At 49.1% G+C, this 16,968-nt stretch overlaps 1 protein-coding gene across 15 annotated transcripts in view; it reads right to left on the bottom strand.

Moving 5' to 3' along the window:
• The window catches only part of SEMA4D (semaphorin 4D), a 136,293-nt gene extending 119,639 nt beyond the window's left edge, over nucleotides 1–16,654 (bottom strand). For 8 of the 15 annotated variants that reach the window (XR_010148661.1, XR_010148663.1, XR_010148660.1 and 5 more), the window contains exon 1: nucleotides 16,426–16,654. The gene's annotated coding sequence lies outside the window, so the exon portion shown is untranslated. Of the gene's footprint in view, nucleotides 1–14,072; nucleotides 14,163–15,881; nucleotides 16,011–16,425 lie in introns of those variants that run through there. The other 7 variants (XM_054658237.2, XM_063787700.1, XM_024345730.3 and 4 more) reach the window with 7 other exon arrangements.
• Between the last annotated feature and the right edge of the window lie 314 nt (nucleotides 16,655–16,968).

Genomic DNA, 16,968 nt, shown 5'->3' with positions numbered 1-16,968 from the left:
ACGGAGACAAGACCTGCCCCAGGAAGTGGAGCCATAAGAACTGGAGGGCCCTTGGTGTCCTGAAAGGACAATAAAAGGCTAAAACACAGCCTGTGTGCAAGGATGTTCAAAATATCATTCCTAACAGCCTCAAACTGGAAGCCGAGCGGGCAGCAGACACCCGTGGCGGATATAAATGTGCCTAAATTGTGGCAGACACACACACCGGAATACGCGGTGGCAAGGCAAGAGAAGAAGACCCTGGGTGAGCTCCAATGTCACAGACGGATGCTGAGTGACACGCACAAGGATGTGCTGCAGAACCCAAGGCACACAGAGTCAAGCCAGCCAAGATTAACCTGCGCTGTGATCAGCTGGGGAGTGGTGAGCAGGGGGCCCCAGGGCCCTGTGCTCTGCTCCTCTTCCCAAGCATCGCAGGGCTGGCTCCATTTGTGAAGATTCAAGGGCCGCACACTGAGGCTAGGTGTGCTTCACAGTAAATTCTGCAAATATCTCACTGCAGAAGGAAGGAGGAGATGGAAAGATGAAAACAGCAAACCCGGTGAGAGAGCTTCGCTGCTGCTGCTTCCTGTCGATGACCTTCCCTTGACTCCAAGAGGGGAAAGGAGGCAGGGAGAGGGGTCACCGCCCAGACGGGTGAGGGGATCCACTGCAAAGTAGTGGGCCATGGAGCCGACCCAGCTGCTCTAAGAAGAAGGCAGCAAAGCCAGTTGAGGACCAACCAGCTCACAGCGGTCAGAGCACTTGCAATGTCCACCGTCCACTGGCTGGCTGTATCCTGCTGCCCTCCTGGGACATATCCACAGAGAATGTGCACCAGCAAGGCCACCAAGCAGGCCACACTTGGATCACTCTGACGACCACGAGGCCAGAGTCTCAGACCATGGAATCTGCTCTTCATGTCAGCTCTGATCAGACAGGCACTTGGAAGAGTCACAACGCAAAGAACAGCACGGGCCACACTCGTTAGGGTTTACACAGGCATCAGCAACAGCTCTGATCCTCAGGGAAGCCTCCCAGCCATTCTCAGCCCCAGCAGCAGAAGGCCCCGCAAAGCTCAGGATAACTGCACTGTAGCAAATGTCTCCTGTGCAGCAGGAGGCACGCTCTGCCTCCTCCAGCAGCAAGGAGAGGGCCCCCAGCCCAGCAGTTTGGGGAGGGTGACACCAGCAGGAACGGACTCCCGGCCTGACACAATTCATGAATAAGGCTGTGCTTGGCCAAGTGTTTTTCCGTCTGTAGCAACTACAATGTAAGTGCTTGAAAAGGCTTCAGAGTAGTCCTGACACAAAATGTCTCAGTGGAAGTCTCCAGATGACACCATCACTTATTTAGAGAATGCCACTGTGGCCTGAGCATGGTCTCCTTGCTGAGAAAAGAGAAAGGGGAGAGAGCGTGTCTGCATTCTCAGGGCTCCTTCATTTCCACCGCGAGACATCTGTGCTAAGCCATCTATCCCTTCTGCAGCCCTAAATGTGCTAATTATTAAATGACACTCTCTTCCAGTTGAAATAAAACCTGTGCCCACTGGCTGGAGTCACAGAGCGGTTACTTGTAAATAAATGGAGTCTGTATCTCCCCGAAGGCTTGATTCCAGGTCCTGCAGCGACTGGTGTCTATTTTAAAAATCGCCTTCTCACCACCTCTCTGGTTTTGCCAAGCTGGCAAAAACCAAGCCCTGCTCCAACCGTGCTCTTGTGGAAGGAACTGGAACATGAGGATGGCAGATCCCTGCATGGAGAGACCTCAGCCCCACAGAACGTCCAGGACGCAGCCGCTGCTTACAGGCAAGACCAAGGGAGACAGGCGGCTTCGCAGGATTCCACATTTGAAACCCAAGCCACTGCCCTCAGCATTCAAAGACAAGCCAGATATCCAATTCCGCCTGCTCAAGAGCTTTGCTTTGACCCAGTTTTCCTGCCCTGTTGTTCTCAGGCTTGCGGTCCAACACCAGCCCCTGGGGTAGGCACTGTGCTGAAGGCTCTAAGGCATGTCCAGCCCCAGAAATGTGGGGATTAGCCTCACTGAGAGGAAAATCAAGCGGTAGAGGAGTACATGGTCAAAGTCAGCCAATGTGAGAAATACGATAATAATACATAGTGTACACACATTGACTTCACACTAAAATTTTTACATTTCCATGCAGTTACACATAGGGCCAGATGTCACATGGGGGTCAGTAGTTCTCAATCTGGGGGTTGCAAACACAGTTTTTCAACAAATATAATCAAATAAAAATATCAGGGGGTGTCACAGATAAGGGCGGCTGTTATGAGCAAAACTTACCGGCATGTGTGCATCTGTGTGCTGTGTGTGTGTGCGTGTGTGCGTGTGCTGCCTCACAATATAAAATGCATGTGGGTCACTGTCAGCGTCTGAAGCCAGCCAGGCATGAGACACCCACACAGCCAGGCTGCCTGATGGTCAAGAAGCTTTTGTATTGTAATAAAAAATGTTTTAGCAATATGGTCCATGCACTGAAACCTCTCTGAGGCTTGGTTTCAAACATGACACTGAATTCCACATGCGTCTCAGTTCAAACGTGGGCAAGAAGGGATATTACAGCAGTCATCTCATTTAATAATCCTACAGTCCCCCAACAACCACTGAGGGACAACCCCACTAAGGAAGAGGGCGGGCCCCACTGAGGCTGCGCACAAGCTGGCAGGCACAGAAGGGCTTCCGGGCTCCCCCAGGAACTGGAGCCTTAAAGAGGACGCCGCGGCCACCCCGCCCTGCAGGCCCACCTGCAGCTGGGCTGCATCTGGGAGAGGCAAGCGAGGGGCCGGCCGGCTTCACTGCCTGCGTGCCCTTTAGGAGCAGAACAAGCTGCAAAACACCCACCTGCTCTGGGAACAAGGCACGCATGACCAGTCTAGGAAAAGTGTGCAAAGCTCTCAAGACTCCGATGCATACGGGGTGTGTGTGTGCTGTGTGTGCTGCGGCGCGTGCAGCATATGACTGTGTGGTGTTATGTGTGGGGTTTGATGTGTGGTGTGTGTGGTGTGTATGTGTAGTGTGTGTTGTGTGTGTTTTGTGTGTGTGTGTGGCATGGTATGTGTATGTACCACGTGGTGGGTTTGTGTAGTGTGTGTGGTGTGTATGGACTGGGTGTGTGGGGTGGGGAGGTACGTGTATGGTGTGTGTATACATGGTGGGGTATGTGTGTAGCATGGGGTGTTCATGGTGTGATGTGCGGTGTATGTATGCAGTATATATGTAGTGTGTGTGTGGTGTGGTGTGTGTATGTAGTGTGGTGGCTGTGTGTGTGGTATGTGATGTGGTGTATGGATGTGTTGTGTGTTATGTGTGTGTGGTGTGGCAGGTATGTGTGAAGTGTGTGGTATGGGGAATGTGTGGTGTGGTGTGTGGATGTATTGTGCAGTGGGTGTGTGGTGTGTGGATGTATTGTGTGGTGTGTGTGTAATGTGTGTATACTGGGTGTTTGGGTGTGGGGGTATGTGTGTAGTGTGTGGTATGGGGTGTGTGGTGTGATGTGTATGTGTGTGTTGTTTGGTGTGTGTGTACTGGGTGGGTGGTGGAGGGATATGTGTGTAGTATGTTGTGTGTGTGTGTGTGTGTGTTCTAGAGCTACATTTTTCAACCTTTTCCTTTGTATTTCTCCTTTGTGATTTCCATAACAAGTATTGTTGCAGAAAATCAGAGAAATGTAGACAAGCACCAAGGAGAAAACAGAAGGCACGTCATCAACTAAACATCTGACTCGCATTTTGGACACGGTCTAGTGCTTTCTAGGCAATTGTAAGTCCTTGCCGTGCATGTTGGTTCACAAACTGTTCTTAACACATGATGTATTATGCTGACTTCTCATCTCATTAGGCATATTTTACACTAGATTTTTAAAGAGTGACCAATGTTACTATGGCACATCCTGCCTAACTATTTCACTGTCAGTAGCTGCCCAGGTTATATCTGGATTTTCTATTTATAAACACTGAGAAACACCCTTTTCAATAAATGCTTCTTAACATTCATGATTCTTTAAATAAACTAAATGTCTAGCTCATTCAGACTCCAATGGCCAAAGGGTACATGTGCCTTAAAATCTTTAAAACATTAACCGGGCTGGGCACGGTGGCTCACACCTGTAATCCTAGCAGTTTGGGAGGCCAAGACGGGAGGATCACCTGAGGTCGGGAGTTCAAGACCAGCCTGACCAACATGGAGAAACCCCATCTCTACTAAAAATACAAAATTAGCCGGGCATGGTGGCGCATGCCTGTAATCCCAGCTACTTGGGAGGCTGAGGCAGGAGAATCACTTGAACCTGGGAGGCAGAGGTTGCAGTGAGCCAAGATTGCACCATTGCACTCCAGCCTGGGCAACAAGAGCGAAACTCCATCTCAAAAAAAAAAAAAAACCACTAACCAACTGCCACCTCCTAGTGCATGCATTAGATGCTGGACCTCAGTACAGAGCATCGAATCACAACTCCTGGCTTCACCACTTCTTGGCTGAGCGGCTTCAAGAATAACATTCTTATTCTCTCTGTTCTCACCTGTAAACAAGAGGTGAGAACTGACCCAGTCTTACAGGACTGTGGTCAGAACTCCATGAGACGGATAGAGTTTGGCATATCATTTATAACAAGGTCACCATGAACGTCATCTAGCATTCTTGTCCCATAACTTCTTTCCCTTGTCTCCAATCTTTGTCTTTCCAATTCATCACTCTGAAATGCCAGAGTTACTCCTGAGACATCGATCTGATTGCTTTATTTACTGCTCAAATACCTGCATAATTATGCTGAGTGAAAGAAGCCAGACTCAAAGGCTACAATCTGTATAATTCCTTCTATATGAAATTCTGGAAAAGCCTAGAGGGATGGAAAACAGCTCAGTGGTTGCTAGGTCTGGGGAAAGGAAACTGACTACAAAGGGGCACAAGACGGAATTTTTGGAGTTACGAAAATTTTCCATACCTTGATTTGGTGTGGAAATGATTTGGTATGGTTATATTTACCAAAACCACATGCATTAACCAAAACTCACAGAATGGTACATTTAACAGGAAAGATTTCACTGTATATAAAATTATAGCTCAATAAATCACACAAATAACCAGAACTGACTCAAACAGAAACAGAAAATCTTCATAGTCCTATGTTAAGGAATTGAATTCATAATTAAAAGCCTCTCCATAAAGAAAACCCCAGACAGGCTGGGCACAGTGGCTCACACCTGTAAGCTCAGCACTTCAGAAGGCCAAAGCGGGAAGATGGCTTGAGGTTAGGAATTCAAGGCCAGCCTGGGAATCACAGTGAAACTCTGTCTCTGCTAAAATTCAAAAAAATTAGCCAGGCATAGTGGTGTATGCTTGCAGTCCCAGCTACTCTGGAGGCTGAGGCAGAAAGATCACTTGAGCCCAGGAAGTCAAGGCTGCAGTGAGCTATGATTGAGCTATGATTGTACCACTGCACTCCAGCCTGGACAACATAGTGAGACCTTGTCTCCAAAAAGGGAAAGGAAGGGAAGGGGAGGGGAGGGCAAGAGAAGCCCAATCCTACAAAGACTATTCGAAAATAGTAAGAGGAACCACTTCTCAAATCATTGTGTGGGGCAAACTTTACTTTGATAACAATATAAAAGATAGTACCAGAAAAGAAAACAATATCCCTCATGACATAGCCACAAATATCCTTAATAAAATTGCAGCAAATCAAATCCAGCAATATATAAATATATATATAATATATAAAATAAATATATTAAAAAGATACATAATTACCAAGTGGGATTTGTGCCAGAAATGCAAGAATGATTTAACATTCAAAAGTTAACCAGTGTAATTCACCATATTTACAAACAAAAAATGAAAAACCCTATGATCATCTCAACAGATACAGAAAAAGTATATGAGGAAATTCAACACCTACTCATGATAAAAGCTCTCAAAAAATTAAAAAACTTCCACCGCCTTGTAAAAGGCACTTCATATCTTTACCTAACATCATACTTAACAACAACAACAACAAAACTTGAAATTCTTCCTTCCTGAGATTGGGAACAGGCAAGAATGTCCACTTTTATCACTTCTATTAATCATTGTACTGAAAGTCCTAGAAGTGAAAGAAAAGAAGAAAAAGGAGTAAAAGGCATTCTAACTGGAAAGAAACTGGTCTTTATTCATAATCATCAGAATTATCTATATGAAAGCTCTTGAGGGACTACAAAAAAAGCTACTTAAATAGTGACTTAGCAAAGTTCACAGGATAAACAAAAAATAGAAAAAATCAATTGAATTTCTATATATCGCAATTAACAACTGGAAAATAAAATTTTTAAAATCCATGTATAATAATACGAAATACTTATGAGTAAATCTGATAAAACATGTGCAAGACCTGTACACTCAAAACTACAAAACACTGCTGAAAGAAATAAAGGAAGATGAAAATAGAGGGAGATTCCATGCTCATTGGTCAAGAGACCAAATATTGTTACAATGTTTTTTCCCAAATTGATCTAAGGAGTTAATACAATTCCGGCCAAAATCCAAGCAGGCTTGCTGTAGAAACTGACAAACTGATCTTAAGTATATAAGAAAATGCAAAGGATCTAGAACCGACACTACAATTTTGAAAATGAAGCAAAATTGTCATGCTACCTGACTTCAGGAGTTACTACAGAGACAGTGTGATACTGGGACCTATGAGGAATAAGCCATAATGGAACAGAACAGAATCCAGAAACAAAGGCACACAGATATGGTCAATTACTTTACAAACATGGTACCAACATAACTCACTGGAGAAAGAAGAGGCTTGTTGTTGTTGTTTACTTTAAAACAAATGGTGTGAGAACAATCGGATGTCTACATGTAAAACAATGAACCTCAATCCTTAGCTCTTTCCATTAAAAATTAACTCGAAATGGATCACAGATTTTTTTGTTGTTGTTGTTGAGAACAGAGTCTCACTCTGTCACCCAGGCTGGAGTGCAATGGTGCGATCTCAGCTCATTGCAACCTCCGCCTCCCAGGTTCAAGTGATTCTCCTGCCTCAGGCTCCCAAGAAGCTGGGATTACATACGTGCACCATCACATCCAGCTAATTTTTGTACTTTTAGTAGAGACAGGGTTTCACCATATTGGCCAGGCTGGTCTCAAACTCCTGACCTCAGGTGTTCCACTCAGCTCAGCCTCCTGAACTGTTGGGATTACAGGCGTGAGCCACCACGCCCAACCAAAATGGATCTCAGATCTAAACATAAAAGCTACAATTACCACATTTTCAGAAGAAAACACAGATAATCTTTATCACTATGGGTTAGACAAAGATTTCTTAAATAGGGTACAAAAAGCACAAACCATTAAAACAACTTAAAACCAAAAAGTCTGCCCATTGAAAGATATAACGGATAAAAAGGCAAGCCATAGATTGAGAGAAAATATTTGCAATACAAATATCTGACAAAAGGTTTGAGTCAAGAATATGTAAAGAACACTTACAACTCACACGTAAGAAGACAACCCAATTAAAAAGTGATCAAAAGATCTGAACAGACACTTCACAAAAGAATATACACAAATAGCTAATAAGCACATGAAAAGACGCTCAACTAAAACTGCGCGGATACAGCACTATCACATTTCCACTAGAATAGCTAAAATTAATAAGACTGACAACAGCAAGTGTTGGCACAGACGTAAACCAACTGCAACTCTCATGCGTTAGCAGTGGGAACATAAAATGATACAACTGCTTTGCAAAGCAGTTTGCCAGATTTTTAATCAAGTTAAACATCTACTTACCATGAAACCCTGTAATTCCACTTGTAGGTAGTTACGCAGGAGAAATAAAAACATATGTCCACGCTAAGATTTGCCCACGAATGCTCACAGCATGTCTTATATCATCTTTTATTGTGGTAAAATACTCGTAAGATAAAATTTACCATTTTAAAGCGTATAATCCAGTGGCATTTAGTACATTCGCAATGTTATGTAACCATCACCCCTATCTAGTTCCAGGACCTCAAAAGGAACCCCAATGCATATTAAGTGTTCACTTCCCATTCCCCCACCTCCCCAGCCCCTGGCAACCACTAACGTGTTTTCTGTCTGGAAAGATCTGCCCATTCTGAACATTTCATATCAATGAAATAATACAATATGCAGCTATTAATCTGTGCCTGGCTACCTTCACTTAGAATAAAGTTTTTGAGGTGAATTCACATTGTAGCATGTATCAGCGCTTCACTCCTTTTTATGGCTGAATCATAGGCCATGTATGAATATACCACATTTAGCTTACCCATTCATCCACTGCTGGACATCTGGGTTTCCGTCCTTTGGCTACTGGAATAGTGCCACTGTGAACAGCCGTGTATAAGTTTTTGTGTGAGTCCCTGCTTTCAATTCTTTTAGGTATATACCTAGGAGTGGGAGTGCTAGGTCATATGGTAATTCTGTATTTAACTTCTTGAGGAATCTCCAAACTTTTTTCCAAAACAGCTACACCATTTTACATTTCTATCCGGAGTGTATGAGGGTTCTAATTTCTCCATAACCTCACCTACGCTTGTTATTTCCCTCCACCCTCCTTTTTTTTTTTTTAATTAAAGCTAGTAGGGTGCGAGATGGTATCTCACTGTGGCTTTGATTCACATTTCCCTAACAACTAATGATGTTAAGCACCTTCTCACATGTTTATTGGCCGTTTGTAAATCACCTTTATTGACACATTTACCCACGTTTTAACTGGCAGTTTTTGCGGTTGAGTTGTAGCTCCCAGCACTTTGATTCACAATAAACCCAGAAGAGGAAACAATTCAAACGTCCACCAACTATTCAGCAATAAAAAGACATCAAGTGCCGGTATGCACAGCAACATGTAAGAATCTAAAAAACATTATGCAGAGTGAAAGGAGCTAGACAAAAGAGTATGCAGATGGTCCCCCATTTACAATGGTTTCATTTATGATTTTTTGGCTTTACAATGGTGTGAAAGCCATTCGAATCCAGTAGAAACGGTACTGCAAGTATCCACACAACCATTCTGCTTTTCACTGTCAGTGCGGCATTCAATAAATTATATTCAACACTTTATTATAAAAAAGGCTTTGTGTTAGATGACTCTGCCCTAATATAAGTGTTCTGTGCACGCTGAAGGTGGGCTAGCCTAAGGTATGCTTTTGGGCGGGTCAGGTGTATCAAACACATTTTTGACTTAGGATATCTTCAACTTAACGATGGGTTTATGATTAGGATGTAATCCCATCACAGGTCTAGGAGCAACTGTCAAATACATGCTCCCACTTTGAAAGTATTGAAGAAATAAATTCAATCTATAATAATCTAATCTATGCAGATCAGTAATTGCTGGGAAGAGGGGGTTGAGTGAAAAGGGGCAACAGGGAAATTTAGGGGGATTCTCAGGGCCATATGGTCTCTGTGGCAACTGCTCACCTCTGCTGCAATAGCATAAAAGCAGCCACAGATGATTCTGAAATAAATTGGCCCAGCACACTTGACCTGCAGGCCCAAGCTTACCAAATCCTGGTCTATATCCTGATTATGGTGTCAGTCACATGGCTATCTACATGTGTCAAAACTCAGTTAACTGTGTGTTTGAAGTGAATACATTTTGTCATAATTCATGTCAATAAAACTGAGTAGGACAGCATTGCCTCTAGTGGGACTCCACGTGGAAAGCACCCCAAGTCTAAGGTGCATCCAACCTGGGGACCGCTACTTTCTCCCCATGGGCCTGTCCCACCCACTCCCAAGTGTGGGCCTGTCTTAGGGCAGCAGTTCAAAAGCCTCTGGGGAGCCTGTTAAAACAGATGGCTGAGGCTGGGCACCGTGGCTCACACCTGTAATCCCAGCACTTTGGGAGGCCGAGGAGGGTGGATCACCTGAGCTCAGGAGATCGAGACCATCCTGGCCAACATGGTGAAACGCTGTCTCTACTAAAATACAAAAAATTAGCCGGGCATGGTGGCGTGTGCCTGTAGTCCCAGCTACTCAGGAGGCTGAGGCAGGGGAATGGCTTGAAACCACGAGGCAGAGGTTGCAGTGAGCTGAGATCACACCACTGCATGCCAGCCTGGCGACAGAGCAAGACTCTGTCTCAAAAACAACAACAACAACAACAAAAAACAGATGGCTGGTCCCACCCCACAGTTCCAGATGCCAGGGAGACTCTGCATTTCCCAGGGGTGCAATGCCGCTGGTGCGGGGACCACTGTCAGAGAAGCACACTCCCATTCCTCCAGCGTTCAGTCCATGTGGAACTGAGAGTCAGTGTTGCAGGCAAAATGCAGGCCATCCCTGCCCGGCCTGGAGACAATGCCAGCACTCACTAAGGTGATGAGGAAAATGCTCACAGTCCACCAGCGATGGGACAGCCCCATGCATCTGTGGGCCCCGGGGCCAAGAGGAGGCACAGCGCACACCGAGAGTCAACAGCAGCTCATGGGGACCCTTCACCAAAGGGGCGGCCCCAGCCAGTCTCTGTCCCTCCCACCCACCTCACGGCTTCCTCCCACTCTGCTCCATCCTTCTCTTCAGGATGCAACCCTTCCAAGCGGGCCTCCCTCAGCCCTATCTGCCCATGACCCCACTGCCCTTCACGGCAGCAAAATTCTTGAAAAAGCAATAGGGTCCTGCTGTCCCAAATTCCCCTCCTTCCTTCTCTCAAGAAACTCACCCCATACTTCAGCCCACCATCCCAGACCACATGGATAAACCCCAGGTTGTCTTCGGTTCTCACCTTCGTGACCTCCGCTGTCACCCCCCCTCTCATGCAAGCTGCGTGTGGCCTCCAGGATGCCCTCAGAACCCTCTGGTTATCCCCTACCTCGCTGGCCGCACCTTCTTGGTTTCTTGTTCCAGGCCCAGTCCTCGGACCTCTTCTCTTTTCCATCTACCTCAACTCCCTAGTGGTCTCATCCAAATTCCCTTTCAAAATGTCATCTCTATAGCTACAATATATTGCCAAGATTAGGGTCCCAGCTCAGAGCACTCCCCCAAACTCCAGATCCCTTCCTCCAACTTCCTCCTCCCCACCTCCACTGGGACACTTCAGTAGGACTCTCACCTGTACTATCTTGAGAGCCACACCATCCCTCTGAATCCTCACAACTGCTCCCCTGAAGACCTCAGTCTCAGAGTGATGGCAACTCTACCCTTCCAACACCCGATCCAAGAGTCTTGGGTCATCCTGGACCCCTTGCTTGCTGCAACAGCCCTCATGGGATCCATCACAGTCCTGTTGGCTCCGTCTTCACAGAACACCTGCAATCAGCCTGCTTCCCACCCGAGGAGACTGCCCAAGCTCCTGCAAGGCCCGCCCCGCACTGCCCTCCTACCATTGCTCATGTGTGCCTAAGTGTCCCCTCACCACTCCTCACCTCCCCTACATCTAGGGCTCAGCAAGGCACAGGGGCCACCTGATTTTAAATCACAACCACCCTCTCAACAAACCACTGGCCCCTTAAGCGGCTGGACCTAGAACTATCTATCTCCCCTCTCGTTAGCCTCCCATCTCCCTCCACTTGACCATATTCCCCGGCACCCAGCCATGACTGACATTCAATACGTGTTTTCTGGGGAAGCAGTGAAACTTCATCAAGTGGACAAGTGCAAGAGTTGGGAGGGCCCTGAAAGGTAAGCAGTTCCTTCAGGTCAGGAACCTAAGACACAGGAGCATCACCCACTAGGGACCAGACGTGCCGGCACTGTGACCTGCCCAGATGGCTCAGCTCCTTGTGGGCCCTCAGAAGGAGGGGGCTATACAGGATAAGTGTGATCCAGATGGGGGAAAAGAATGTGCATCCACCCACTGGGTGGTTCTGTGCAGGCGCAAAGGCAGGCGGCTCCTGGCAGCACGACAATGAACATGTGCCAAGACCCTCAGCCCTCAAAGATGGCCCAGGGCTCAGAGCCCCGCCACAGCCCTGCTGCAGCACCGGGCTGTGCCCTCACAGCACATGGGACACACCGGTCAGGAACAACAACAAACAAAAGCTCCTAAACTCACAGTGAGAACCAAGTGGGTCAATTGCAGGCCTAACGGGAAACTTTCTGTCCTTCCAAACAAAATCAAAACACACACACAAATCATAAGGCCTAGCAAACACCCACATTCTACATCAAGGCAAATTACGTTCTGGCTGCTCAAGCAACTCTAATTTCTTGCAACAGATCAGGAAAATACAAAAACTGTTACAATTCTAAGCAATTTCTACTTTTTACTTTGTAGACTTCTATGCAGCACGCACCACTTATGTTTTTGCTATAGCTTTAGGTTACTTAACATATACTTTACTAAATGGAAGAAGAAAACAAAGACACCACAGGAAATGCTGGAACAAGCCCTAGGTCCAGGTCAGCCAACCAGCAATGGGGACCCTTCTGGCGCAGGCTCCAGACCAGACTTGGCCTTTGTTTCTGTACTGAGTGTAAGGATAACCCTTCTGTGGCTGGATTGTACTATGATTTAATTGTCAGGGTCTTTGTCTTGTCTCCCGTAATGCTGATAGTAGCATATTGATTTCTATCCTTCATAGCCCACAAAGCACATATTCAGAGGGTCAATAACTATTGATTCATTGATTGCCTCATGGAAGCCAATTCATCTGTTATTAAGATGTGTAGAAACATGAACTTCCACAAATCAAATTCTATTTAAAACGCCAGAGGAAAATATATGACCTAATGAAGACCACTTTTTGAAAATTCATTTTGATATTCCAAAAATAATTCCTTGTAACTGAAACAAACCATACATAAGTACAAAAAGAAGACAAAGTACAGGTTCCCTCTTCCTCTTCCCTCTCCTCCCCCAACACACACTCACTCACATTCACACACGCCCCACCCTTTGCTAACTGTGGAGTGCTGCTTTCACTCAGGGCTGAGTCCCTAGAGCCTGGGGCAGCGCCTGGCACCAGGTCCACATAGGCGGCTCCATAATGATCTGCTGAATACCAGGTGTGTGTCCTTCCAGATGGGCTTCCGTGCTGAGCGCCTGCATTTGTGCATGGAGAGGGCACATTCTCTATAGTCTACACTAAGGAGTGACATTTCTACTTAATAGATTGGCACATCTTTTAAAGTAAACCTTTGAATGATGCCATCATGAAGTAAAGAATCCAATGGCATGTTTTACAGGGAGGAATTGGAGATCTCCGATTATTATTAACTTTTCATGATGGAGAATTTTCAAAGTGCATGCAAGTAGGCAGAACAGAACAAAGAACCCAGGTACTCATCCAGACCCCAAACTGTCCACTCAGACCATCTCGCCCCTTCTCATCCCCTCTGCTTCCCCACCCCACACTAATCTGAGGCAGATCCCAAACATCATTTCATCTACCAACACTCAGTATCTATCGCTAAAGGGTGAAGGTTATTCTAACATAACCACGATGCTGTGATTAAGGAATTCCTTAAAATCATCATTCACTCCACAAATGTCCATGAGACACATCAATAGCCTAGTTTTCAAAGGAGTGATGCTTGGATCAAATGCTGATCCAAGTGACAGCTCTGGATCAGTCTTTGAACGAAGCCAGAAATCTTGGGGTGCCACTTAGATGTGATCCAGGGCAGGGATGCAGTCATTGCTTTCATGGGCAGCATCTGAAACTTCTGGACCAAATAACAGGACCCTGCCTGCCCCCCACTGAGGCTTGCACAGGTGCTGTGGGAAGGCGGCTGCTGATGCCCCAGGGGAAGCAGCAAGGCAGTAGAAAGCTGGGGCCCCTGCTGTGACACCCCCAGCTAAAGGCAAATTCGCTCAGGGAGGGTCACAGAAGCTGAAAAGTGAGCCACAAGCAGCAAAGAAATTTGCTTATCCCAAGGATCGCCTTAACTAGTGCACCGAAAACACCACCCAGCTTCCAGGGAAGGCCCTGGCACACCCTCTCCACCTGACCGAATCAGCAGCTATATCCTCCAGCAGCCCTGGACCCTGGACGGCAATGGTGATGGGGATGGGGATGCAATGGGCAGGGCTGAGGAACTGCATCTGCCGAGCCCAGGGCGGACCCTGGCCCAGGGAAGAGAGGACCCACCCCAGGTGCCTCTGCCACCTCCCTTCTCACCTTCTAGTCTTCTTCCTGGAATTGTCCAAGTTCAAAGAAGAAATAACTGCCCTGGTTGGGAACAGCAGACAGCAGCCTTTCTCTCAGCAACTAAGCTCGACAGTCAGCCGATGGCACGTTTATTTCTATATTTTCACGTGGCAAGTTTCATCCCCATGGGTCCTAGCTCCAACCCTGGAGCTCTGGCTCCAGGGGTCAGGAGGAGAATCTGCAACCACCCTCCTGGACCCGCCCATCCCTCCCTCCCCAACAGAAATGGAACCAAGAGAGGCAGAAGCCTGAACAGGCTCAATGCAGAAGCACAGAAGATAGAGAAAACCATTGATCTTTGCAATGCATTATTGATTTTGCTGTTGTGCTGGCAGCAGCGGACGTTCCCTCCCTTCTCAGTCAAAGCTGGCCATTAGCGTGCACTCCCAAGCTTTGGCCTAGACACACCCATTTGGTGTGGGGAAAGCGGCTCTAGGTAACATCTGCCTCCAGCGGTCCACATGGAGAGGACTGTCCACAAGTGGATGTTGTCACCAAGGACATCTCCCTGGCCCCAGACCCACTGGATATCAAATGCAACATGGTCGCTGGTCTTGCACTCTAAACCTCAGCCCAGGACCCCAGGCACTCAGGGGGGTCTGTGCAAGGCTGCATTTTCAACAGACTCTGGGTGTGCTTCTCAGGAGGTGGGCCCCCTCCCATGGAGTCCCTCCCTTGTGCTGTGCTGCAAGACCTTGGGCTGGCATGGCAGCTGGGGCTCTGCATCCCCACGGTGGCCTTTTGCCTGTCTGCACTCTGAAATACAGCCACTGAGTTCCACCGTCTACCAACTCCTAAGCGGCCCACCCTCCTGGGACCCCAGGGCTGCTCCTGGCACCAGTGACGTGTTTTTATTTCTTTGTTTGACTCGCTGAGTGTACCACGTACACTCTTCTCAGTCTGAAGGTCTGGCCTTATGGGAGGGCAGTCTTTGCTCACAGAAACAGGCCAGTGCATCCCTCATCTTCCCACCCCAGCCTCCCTGGTGGGTATGCTGAGCCCGCCTGCTTTCTTCTTCTGGCTGACGACTACCAAGACATGATATACACAGACACCAACTGTCAAAATGACAATCAGGGCATTATCATCTCTACCAGAATCCTGCCCCTGCACTGGCCAGAGCTGCCTGTTTCTGGGACACAGTAAACATTCCCAAATAACCTCGCCTGGGCAGCCAGCAGGCAGGCCCCAGGCCTAGGATACATATGAGGTGACAGGCCACTGGTGTCACGTCACCCCCAGGAAAGGAAACTTCCGTTCCGTGGCGCCTGGTGGATTTGAAAAGACTCAGAACAGCAGGGTGAGATGCTTGGCCCCAGGCCCCACGTCCAGCTTGGCCTTCAGGGGCCTGGCCACCCACGAGCCTGGGATGTGCTCAACACAGAGTGAGGTTTTCAAAACAAAAGCAAAGCAACTTCATGTGGAAAACGTTCCGGAAAGCAGGACCCAGCCCTCGACATCAGGCCTCATTTGACGCAAACTGCCCACCTACAGACTCCCATTCACCCACTCCCCCACCTACCCCGCAAAATACTAAGCCAGACAAATAGAGGACAACCACGAGTTCAACTCTCCTTTACACGTTTTTACTGGCATAACCCCAGTAGAGCCAGCCCCTTGCAGCTCACTAGGCGGCTGCAACAGGTGCAGCCCAAGCTAAGGCTTGTGGTTCTCCCGGGCTGTTCTAGAATAATGCAACCAAAACCCGAAAGGAAACCGAGGCCTGCAGCACTCACTGCCAAGGCGGCGACCTGACCACTGCGGCCCAACCTGCCCCACCTGTCTGAGTGCGCGGCGCCGGGTCCAGTGCACAGGGTCCGCGGCCTCCGCGACCAAAATAGAAGCCCGCGGGGGCCCGGCCAGAGCCCGGCTGGCCGGTGTGGGGCCTGACCTGGCGGGGCCGGACTGGGCGGGCCGGGGCGCGACGGGGCCTGGCCGAGCGCACCGCCCCCTCCCTGGCCCGGGTCTGCAGCGCGCCCCCGCTCCCCCGCGCCCAGAGGAGCCACCTGCGCGCAGGGACTGGGGAGGCAACCGGGAAGGGGAGAAGGCCAGGGAGGGATAGCAGAGAGGTCCAGGGGGTCGGAGGGGTCCGGGTAGGTGTCTCTGGGAGGCGTCCCAGGAGGGGCCCCGGGGGGATCCAGGAAGGAGTCCAGGGGTCCGGGGATCCCAGGAGGAGGCTCCTGCAGGGGTTCGGGGAGGGCCCCCAGCGTCCGGTGAGGAGCCTAGGGGTGTGGAGTGGGGGCTCCGCGGAGGGTCCAGGCCGCCCCCAGCGCACCTGCCCGGCCCCGCGCGCCCTCCCTCCCGCGCCAGCCCGGCCGCTTACCTGCAGCGCGCGTCCTGCCCGCGGCGGCTCCCGGCCGGGCGAGTTCGGGCGCCAGGAATGGCGGCGGCGGCGGCGGCGGCGGCGGCGGCGGCGGCAGGAGGCGGCCGGGCCGGGGAGGGGGTGGCGGGGAGGCCCGGCGGCGGCAGCGGCGGCTGGGATGCTGCGGCGCGCGAGGGCGCTGAGGCCGGCGCGGGGACGGAGAGCGCGGGGCGGGCGCGCAGGCCCCTCCTCCACTCCCCCTCCCTTCCCGCCTCCTCCCCTTTCCCTTCCCCTCCCCCTTCTTCTCGTCCCTCCTCTGGCCCCGCCCCTTTCTTCCTCCTTCCTCCTCCCTCCTCCTCGCCCCTGCTCACCTCCCTCCTTCCCCTCCCCCAACCTTTCTTTTCTTCCCTTCTCTTTTTCCTCCTCTTTCTTCACCTTCGCAACACTCTTCCACCTCTCTCCCCTTCCCCCCACTTTTGCTCCCCACTCCTTCCTCCTCACCTCCCATCTCTCTTGCCTCCCGGCCAGGCCCAGAGGGTTGTCCCTCAGCCCTGGGTTGGTCTC

This window comes from Pan troglodytes, chromosome 11 (genome assembly GCF_028858775.2).
Source record: "Pan troglodytes isolate AG18354 chromosome 11, NHGRI_mPanTro3-v2.0_pri, whole genome shotgun sequence".
Classification (NCBI taxonomy): domain Eukaryota; kingdom Metazoa; phylum Chordata; class Mammalia; order Primates; family Hominidae; genus Pan; species Pan troglodytes.
The sequence above is the reverse complement of the archived record's forward strand: the minus strand, read 5'-3'. Positions and strand labels throughout refer to the sequence as shown.